Raw genomic sequence first — 10,438 nt, forward strand, 5'->3', positions numbered from 1 at the left:
CTTACAGGATAAGACCAGAAACATTTGATCTTTTTGTCAACAAATCTCTTTAAAAGACACAAACCAACATTTTTTTGTCTCTCCAAGCCCATTCGAGTGCGCTGAAGATGTACAGTACATGCTGGAGATAATTATGCTTTGTTGAAACTATGTTCAGCAGATGTTTACACATTCAAGGTTCTGACGTATGTGGGAGTGTTTGGGATTGAGTTAATGGGAACGTTGACGTGTTTCCTTATATTTTTTTGATAGAGATGTGGTTCTAAGAAAAGATACATCAGGAAGACGAGTTGCATACTTTGATAAAGCTACAGCCAGCAGCAGGCTTTACATTTCAGCACACAGGCTGGTGTGTTTGTTGGCCTTCAGACCGAGTGTAACTCACACGGATTCCTGCCTTTGTAGGAACATTGCTTACATTCACTAACATTGATTAATAGGTTCTTCTCCACAGGAAGAAATTGACTCTTGCTAACTGACAGATACCCCCTGGTATTAATACAACCAAAGGATAAAACTGGTTCAAGGATAACAACAACACATGTTCAACTACTGCCTTTATGCTGTTCCCAGAGGATGGCAGTAATCCACTGCCGGTAACAGTGACGTCCACATTGTGTTTTCATGTCACACCAGGAAGCAAACAGCCAGCTCTTTCTGCTGACACTCCCCAAGGACAAGACCTGTTTCTAGCACAAGATTGAGACGTAGTGATAATGACTGCTGGGGCTCGGGTCCCGTCTTTAATAAGTTAATTTGGATGAGGCCCCGGCCTCTGCATTAAATGTCAGGAACATCTCGACAGTTGTTGTGGTTTGGCAATTGCATTATGTGTTGCTTGTGAACTCCCTTTGGCATTGTTACAAGGCAGAATCTCACGGCCCAATGTTCGCAGAACAGCAACTTGTCTTTCTGTTGCACATAAAATTTGGCAGGAAAAGATTAGGCTTTGGACATTAGCACAGTCATAAGTATAGTTAGTGACAGGTAGTTGTTATTTACCACTGCACAGAGACAGGTGAATGCTTTCCGCTTAGTATGGGGAACTCTCAAAGCACATCGCAGGGAGGAGTGAACCATTTTGGAGGATTTCCCAATGCTAAAATCAATCACGTGCACCAGCAGTAGGAATTCACTGTTCATATCAATACCTTCCATGCTAACTGACTAGAAGTGACTCCCTACTGTTCATTTATTTCTTAAATAATATATACTCTATAGTTCCTACCTGTGAATATGGAGTGATACAGTGAGCCAACACTGCCTCAACATTGTCTGTATGATGTCATCAAACGAGTCTTTATTTACATTTGAGATGTACATTACACTGACAGTAATGTGGATGGCTAAAGAAAGAAAGAGGTTATTCCCACTGCTACTGGAATCTTAAACCTAGACATGGCTTATTGAGAGTCAACAATGTCAACACTGGCGCTATCTCTATCCAGCTGTAACATGACCCTAGTCATACTGTACTTGTATTTGGGTTTTGTACGCTCACGTTGATTAACTGTATGTGCGATTTACTGAACTGTATGTATTTAACTATTGAACATATTGTGTTATTTTCCATCAATTTACATTTGTTTGAATGTTGAGCAATGTACATCGGCCCTTTGAAAGAAAAAAAAATGTAATTAAACTGACTTTGAAGTGTTGTATCTACCTGTTTCTTGAAAGCACTTACAGAAAGTCGAATTACTGGCTCTTTTTGGCGAATGAACATCTGGTTAACTTCCCCGCCTCAAGAGAAGTGCACAGCTGCTTGCCTGAGATCGAGTCCCAAGCACTGCATAAAACAGGTAGTGTTACACTACCCCTTTCCCCTTACACTTAGTGGTATGATCCACTGACCCACTGTTAATGAGAAAATATTGATCAGTGCAGCTTCTTAGCCGCTGTAATCTATATTTATTTTTATATAATAACAATGTACCTACAAAGAATTATGACATAAATCCGCAGCTCCCGTCGGCTTTAGTGAGTCTTATATTGAGTGTCAACTCATTCTTTATTTGTCCAGCTGCAACTTTATTGTTTCGGTTCCCTCTCACTTCTCTCCTATTGAGGCTTTTGGCTGCAGGAGACAGCTGTTTTCTGTAAAAAAAAGAAAAGCTCTAATATTCCAATGTGCACTACCTCCTCAACAACAAACAGTTGAACACAGTGGAGCATTTATCAGCTAAAGAGGCGGATATCTCCCACACAGCTTAGTAGTGGGCTTAATAAACAACTGTTTACTGGTTTTGCAGCTTTCTGGAGAACCGGGTCTCTTTTCTATTAGCCTTTGGTCCTAGCTGGCTTATCTTAGCTTCCATCTCGGCTGTGCTCCATTAATAGTATTACTTTAGATGCATTTTTGAGTACTTTTTATTTCACTGCTGATACCAACATTCCCAGTTTGAGAAAGAATAAAAAGTAAAGGAGGACAGCGTAGGCCTGGGGCCCTCAAATCTTTAAATCCAGACCTGAAAAACACACCCAGGTTGGGTTTACTCACGATAAGAAACATCGGTGAAATACACTTAGCGGAGGTCATTTTTAAATAAGCTAACTTTGACAAAGTATGCTTGCTTTGACATAACCACTGCAGTCATAAAGCAGGACATGGGTTTTATTAGTAGAGCTATTTTGCAGGTGGTAATGTTATCAGTGTTAGTGTTAGACCCAAGTCACGCAAGTAATACTGGCTGAAACATCGCTGATATACACTAAGCAGGCGTGTTAATTAGCTTTGACATAACCACTGCGGTTACAAAATAGAGCATATATTTAATGTGTGATGTTATTTTTCGGTTGTAGAGATGTATGAAGAACACACAGACAAACAAACTGAGATTTCTAGTTTTATTGTGAGATGAGCAAAAATTGACTTTTTGTAGCAAATCAACTCGTGTGTCCCAGTGTTTATTATATCTGTCAATCTAAAATCCAACTAGCTATGAAGTGACTCAGGAGCATTTTGAAGTACAAGTGCCAACACACATCCAAAGGCAGGACTTTGACATCTTCTAAGAACAAGTTTCTTGTCTGTGCTCTAAAGAGGGAGAATATGCCAGCATAGCGCCTCGGCTGACAACACAATACATCGCATTAACTCTGCAAATGATTTCATGCACAGTTGGTGGTGGGAGGAATTGAATGTGATCTGATCCCTTACCTCACGCACTCACGGAATCCCATCACAAGCAAGCTTTTTCCACGTGAAACTGAGAACCTCTTGTGAGTATTACATGTCGGTGATATCGTCTGAGAACACGTCTTTCACTGAAATAATGAACCCTCCAGCACTGTGGCAGGCCCTGTGTGCCAAAACATGATAAATAAATATGTAAGTGATGCTGAAACATGATATGGAGGCTGCGTGACGTGATGCCAGGCCAAAGTGCACTTGGACTAGCTAGTTTGCAAGTTAACTTAGTTTATCTTTTGAAGGTGTGAAGTAGGTTTAGGCCGATATATTAGGCCTTCATTAAAAATGCAATCCGGTTCATTACTCCTGGTTTCAGTTAGCTCCCGTCAGTGTGGCTCATTTAATCATCCCTTTTACATTGATGATTAAAGTCTCAGAAATAAGCCTCTGTTTTCATCAGGGCAGGATTAAAGCCGGCGACAGGTCATTTAACAAGCCTTTACATGTATTTGAAGACATCTTCAGAATCCTCACAGACTTTGATATCTTGCCTACCGCCACTGGTGTAGTTTGAAACTGTTCATTTCTTCTGCCATGTGGCAAAGTGGAAATGATAGCTCCTTACTCTGAGAACTCTGAGTGTTAATTAAAGTCATCTACTTCAAGATCATGCAAATGGACAACAAACAAACTTATTAAAACAAAAACAATGATATTAAGTGACCTCTGGAGTGTGTGGGGACCCCAGTTGGTAGGATGAGGGTTAAAGGTGCTAAATTCAATATTCAGAGTATAAACTGAGCATCAAAACTATTTGCTTTGTATATATATATAAATATAAATATATATATATATATATATATGGTGGAGAAATGTCTACCTGAGCAGAGAATGAAGTCACTCTCCCTGTCTGTGTTGTAATCGAGCTTCTGATTTGTTTTGTGTGCGTGACCGTCACCATCTTCCCAATCTTGTATTCAGCACCTTTAATTTAGTAATGTTTACAAGGCAGTGGTGTAAGATTAAAGGTCAAGGGATCGTGAAAATGATCATGAGGAGAGCATTATGGTCCAACATTTCTTGGTAATCTCCCCAGTTTTTGTTGCTCCGAGCTACTGTGTGCCCGGACAGATGGATGGAGCAACAGACCAGCATTGCCATCTTAAAGGACGAGCTTAAAAGGTATGTTTTATCCTCCCTAAGCTGTGTCTTACATGGCTCTCTGAGTCAGCTCTCAGTACTTTTGCAGCTTCGAGCTCGGTCAGTGTGGTTTGGAGTTCAGTTTGTACTTCCAGATATCAGCCTTACTTCACTCTTTACTTCAGTGCTTAGGGTTTTGGGTTCGGGTCAGCTGTCTCGGCGCTGTGCTCAGTACATTTCCGGCTGCTGTTTCAAATGAAGTGTTTAGAGAGCAGAGCTAGGTCAGAGCTGGGCTAGCTGTTACCCCCCTGCTCCCAGTCTTTATGCTAAGCTAGGCTAACTATGTCCTGATTTGAGATTAATATCTGTAAGAGCCAAATTCAATGTGATGTTAAATATTCACTTGTATTTACATGTTTAACTTTAATCACATCTGTTTCTACTTTGAATGTTACAAGGATGTCGTTATAATTTGTTATAGTAAGAAATACATGTAAGTGACAGACAACTGTCACTTTAAGGACACTTTGCGACAGTTACTGACAGTTGTGAGTAATATCTGAAGCAGTACGGAGCCGCATAGTTTTCCGAACGTGTTATGAACCGTGTTATGAACCGTGTTATATGGAACGATGTACGTGTATTAAGTTGTGGATAACCTGTGGATACTTTAAGTATGTCCAAGTAATCAGCGTACTTTTAGGAAGAAAGGAAGTTGATTGACTGACTTGTACGAAGGAAATTGGATCAATAAAAACACGTATTGCTTTCATCTACGAGCGGCGTCGGTGTGAGCTATGTGCTAAGGACAAGAAACACGCGTCAACTTAAGGTTTACATTCTGCTAAAGATTTGGAGCTACAATATCCATGTCATCTCACTGTCGAAGAGGAAGCAAACAAGCTAATTTCCAAAAAGGTTAAACTATTCCTTCACGATGGATAGAAACAACTTTTCCTTCTACAGTAACTTACTCTGACCTCTGAATCAGCAGCACTGAAAGCAACTTCAAACACATTCATATCCCTCCCTGATCCCCGTGTTTTCAGAAAAGTTCACTGAAGGACTTTATATTTGTTATTTAATCTCTCGCTGTATTTGCTCCAGTACACACTACACTCGCCTGTGACTTGTCCTCACCAACACATTGTAGCGAGGGCATGCATTTCACTACGGCTACAGGTGTGAGATGGCGAATCTTGATTTAGGTACCTTATGAGCTGTGAAAACAATAGCCCCAGCATGTCTCAAGTAATCCAGCAATCTGATGCCGTCTCAGCTGAGGAGTGTTTATCCGAGAGCCGCTTTCTCTTCGTCCAGCCCCGTATCCTATGAATTACAGTCAATTTGGATGATTTCTAATTTACATTGGGTGCCAATGTTTAGTGCTGATGAAAGGAGAAGTGTGTTCTTTACAAAGAGGGGTGGGAGCTGTAGCTCAGTACATATAGGGGGCCAGTAATGGTACAGCTGATGGTTGGTGGTTTGATCCACAACCACGTCAGTCCACATGCTTAGGTGTGAGATACTGAACCCTTAATACAAACAGGAAAAATAAAGGATGAAGACGTCTGCCTACTGAATGTGATGTAAGGATGTGACAGTCATAGTGGTGGGTAGGGTCCATTCTCAGTGAATGTGACGCGACGGCTTCAAGTTTCTACATCGCGCTACAGTAAGTTGGATACTGGACCACGAATGGCTTCTACCTCAGAAGTTCTTTTCATTAATTAGAGCTGACGAAACAGATGCTCCAATTAATGATGCTGGAGTTGTTCTGGAGAGTGAAACGCGTCAAAGAATGGACAGGTTTAACTTTCTACTCACCTTGCCGACTGTCATTCCTATAAAATACTGCCCACTTTTTCAAGGGTTCACACTTTGTTACAGCAACATTTTTATTGGCTGTGAGAAATGTTCAGCTTCACCTTCAGCTGATGTCTTGGCCTTTTTTCCCTTGCTGAATTTTTCCACCAATACCATCACTAGAGGGCTCACTGAACGGAGGACATCAAGGCAAGACAACGTGCTAATGTGGAACAAAATGCACCGTATGATAGATCCGTCTCACCTTAATGTCGGTGTGTGATGTTATCTGATTCTTGTTTGGCTATTACAGAGAAACAGTATGCCTTCTGGCTTCCTTTATGGCTCACTGAGATCAGTCAGATCAACAAACATGCTTCGTTTATCAGTATTGTAATTTGTCTCTGAAGACAAGTTAATAGTCTCTTTACAAGGACACATCAAGAAAGCAATGAAAAATAGCCTATTAAACCGTTTTCTCTCTTATTTTCTATCTCTGGCACACAGTCAGCCAGAAGCACATTATACCTTTATCAAAGATAACTACTCCAAGGACCTCCAGGAGCCATATGCCTTTGATTGAAGAAAAGAAGCTGCTAATCTGTCAAAAAAGATGAAAGATACACAGCTGAGCTGAAGGCGTTTCTTTTCTGTCTGGAAACAAATCTTCAGCTCATTCTGACATAGCCAGCTATGAAATATAATTTCTCTAATTTGGAGATTCTGGCTTGACATGCTAGTTTGAAAGTAATCACCTCCATCAGTATTTTGTCAGTGTCTACCAGCTGGCTGCTGGATCAAACACAGCTCAACAGCATTTCCAGCATGAAGCTGAAAGCCTGACAAATGGAATAACCATAGGGTGTTTTAGAAAATAACACTCATTCTTCTCACACTTCCAACTCAACTCAAGACTGAGTGAAAAACAGGAAAGTGAAAATGCCCAAAAGCATCTGCAGAGTTTGATTGGTATTGTATCTATTGCCTGAGAAAACATGAATCACTGCACAATTCTGAGAAAAGGATGCTGTGGTGAAACATCTGAAACAGTAGATGAAGTCTTTATTGAAGTCAAATTACATTCTCACTAGCAGTCTAGTGTTTGCAGTTACACAACTTTCTTACTGAGATCTGAAGATTCTGCAGCTCTACGTGACACAACTTCACACATCAATCCCAGGAGCCATTAGTATGAGTCGACACAAGTCAACACTGATTTTAAAGAAGAAACATGTTAAGTTATTAAACTGTCGATTTTAAATGTCCATTAGATCCTGCAAAGCAACTATCTGGTTCAACATATTGCAGTTGCGCACAAAGACACTTTATAACCTAAGTTCTGCATTGGCCTAAAACTGAGACCTGAACCTGAGTGGATCTGATTGGTTCTGTCAAATTTCACTTCCCAAACACAAATCCTCTTTCCACTAGGCATGGCATATCACATGCATTGGTCAAAGTCAGAGATACTTCCTTATAGATAGTATTTATATAATAAGACCTGAACTCTAAACAAGCCAAAAACTTTAAACAACAAAATTACCTGAAAATGACCCCAAACCTGTTTCAAGACACAACAGGTTTATCAAAAGTCTCTGATGCTTTTAGTTTGTTAACTTCAAGTTTCCCTTCCCAACGAATGACCTCACAGCAAATATTGTTCAACATTTACAGCCTTTGCTTCCAGTACAATGGCTGCTCCTAAGAGGTTAGCATCGATGCTACAATAGCATCAGTTATATCAGAAGTTACAGAAATAATTCTTGAATCAGCATTTCTTTATGCTTCATTAAGTTGTCATGAAGTACATTGTTGGATGGGCAATGCTTTACTTCATGTCAAGTAGGCTTATTGTGCTTGATTTTGTATTTAGTGTAAAACCAGCATTTGACAACTGGGTTCAACTCAATTCAATTTAGGCTTCTGAAATTGAAGCAAAAGGTCTGTTTTTGATCGTTAGACCTTTATGATGAATTATGACAATGTTGTTAGGATTTATAACACGGTTGGACATCCAGACCACCTTAAAGGTAGGAAGACCCCATATTCTTAGGACTTTAGTTGGATGTACTGTACTTCGATGAATTGTACCAGGATCATTTTTATGACAGCGGTTTCTGTTTTTATCATAACCACAGTAATCAAAAAAACGTTTGGGACTCAGGAGGCTCCGTAAAAGACAAATCAAAGTTACATTACATTACAAGAGTAAATGGTGTGACTGTGAAAGTTTGACCAACACCACTAAAACAAGTCATTTTCCTCAAAATCTGAACACTGAGACACTGACATTGCATTTCAGTCTCACGCACAACTAACTGTCCCAAAAGCGGATTTCCTCTGTCAGACTCAGCAGTGCAGAGACAGCAAGAGAAAATCCACGTCAATCTGCAAAGGGGGGCCGCTGATGCTGAAATAGCAACTCATTCACAGCTAGATTTGCTGCAAATTATACACAGACTTCCTGTCTTTGTGCTCTGTCACCCAGTGGCTGCTACACATATCGAGAGGTGGAGGAAATGGCTTTGAGGAATTAGAAAATGCTGCTCTGACATTCCATCCCTGTCATGGCACTCTTATGTTCTGTTGAGGACATAGAAAACATTCCATCTTGAGACAATAACATCCTTGAAGAAACAGCTAGACTTTGAAATAACACTGTTCTCTTTAAAGCATACTTGACGTTTACTACAGCTTGGCTTTTATTTTTATAGTTTTGTCCATTTGGTGCATTTAGGAACACATGCACATAGCAGGACTTAGAATTGCATGTTATTTGCCCGCCAGCATGGCCGATGTTAGAGACTGTGATGATCAACTCCAAGACCTTCCTTTAGCTCGACGTTCCCTCTTCTTCTTGGAAACAGCAGTTGGCCGGATAACCAAAAGTCAAGGTCCACTTGCTCGCTTGTTCCAGTGCTTTCTACTGTATTGCATGGTTTCCATGCAGATGGTGTTTGCGCCGTGCAAATAAAGTTAGCTAGTTTGTACCTAATGTTAAGTATTCAACAGTTGTATTAACGTCTGTATGTAGTCAACAACTGACTGTCAAATCAAATAAAGAAAGTTCCATTTAATAATATCTCAACAATATTTATTGTCAGATTTCAAATTGAACTGGTTGAATTATAAATAATACATACTCTAATAATAAATAAATGTTCTCTCGCTTCAAGTAAAATAAGAGCTGGATTAAAGAATAAATTACATAATGGAAAGCTTTTGAAAAACTTGACTCTTAAAATAAAGTACTTCATTTTACAAAAATGAATTTAACTGAATTGCCCTGCGGCTTTAAATTCAGCTAATTCAGGGTGAAGTGATGTCAACCAAGAAAAGCTTGATATTGTATTTTTCTCATCTTCTAATAAGAATGTGTGAGCATGGACTTTATCTGTGGTTATTAAACCACTTGTTTCAGCTCTATTCCTCTCTGTTAACATCATTGTTGGGCAGTGAATTCATGCGTTAGGATTCTGATCATATTGGGCTCTTAGGTTTATTATCTGAGTCTATTTTTTGTCTCGTTGTGGCGCTTCACATTACTGCTTTTAATAATCGTCAAAGTCTCTGACACAAACTGGTTTTAAACTACCCATTGGAAGAATGAACATTTCAGAGTTTGTCCACTAAACATTATTATTACTATATAATGCTTGGTTTTGTTCTCTCAAGTATTTCCTATTATGGCTCTATGTGGAAGGCATTACAGGTCCTTTGACATCTCTTGGTCCGGCTGTTCAACTATTTGGTCTCAAGTATCAGATTACAGCAAATGCATGTTGGTTGAAAGATATTCCTGGTCCCTAGAGCTTGAAATCATAGTTACATAAGAAGTGGACGTAGTTACTGTGATCACCCATTGGTTTGTGGACGACATTTTTGAAGTCATTTTGGCTGTTTGCCATCTTGATTTTTGTCAAATGCCATCTTGGATTTTTGCAACCAGAAGTGCATCCGGTTCTCATTTCCATGGCGTCAAAAACCAACACTTTTTCACTACAACAGAGAGGGAACGAAGAGAGAGGTCAACACCTTTTATTGGGTCACAGGGTACAGCAGCCTATTGTTACTGTAAATGTTGAGTCCATGGATGGCGTTTAGGGCTCAAGGATCCTTGGAAATTAAGCTAAATGACTTAGCCGCCATTTTGAGTGGTATGTCCCGACAGTTGTTCACTTTTATGTTAAAGAATATCATGAACTCTGCAGCCTCTGTGGACCACTAGCAGAGCTCTGGTGTGTTTAACACAGGGTTTTGTATTGTAAAGTAAAACAGAGTTTTGCCGTACCTCACCCATCACCACTGCGCGCACACACACACACACACACACACACACACACACACACACACACACAC

Source organism: Anarrhichthys ocellatus, unplaced genomic scaffold (assembly GCF_004355925.1).
Source record: "Anarrhichthys ocellatus isolate YVR2014 unplaced genomic scaffold, GSC_Weel_1.0 scaffold12, whole genome shotgun sequence".
Lineage (NCBI taxonomy): Eukaryota > Metazoa > Chordata > Actinopteri > Perciformes > Anarhichadidae > Anarrhichthys > Anarrhichthys ocellatus.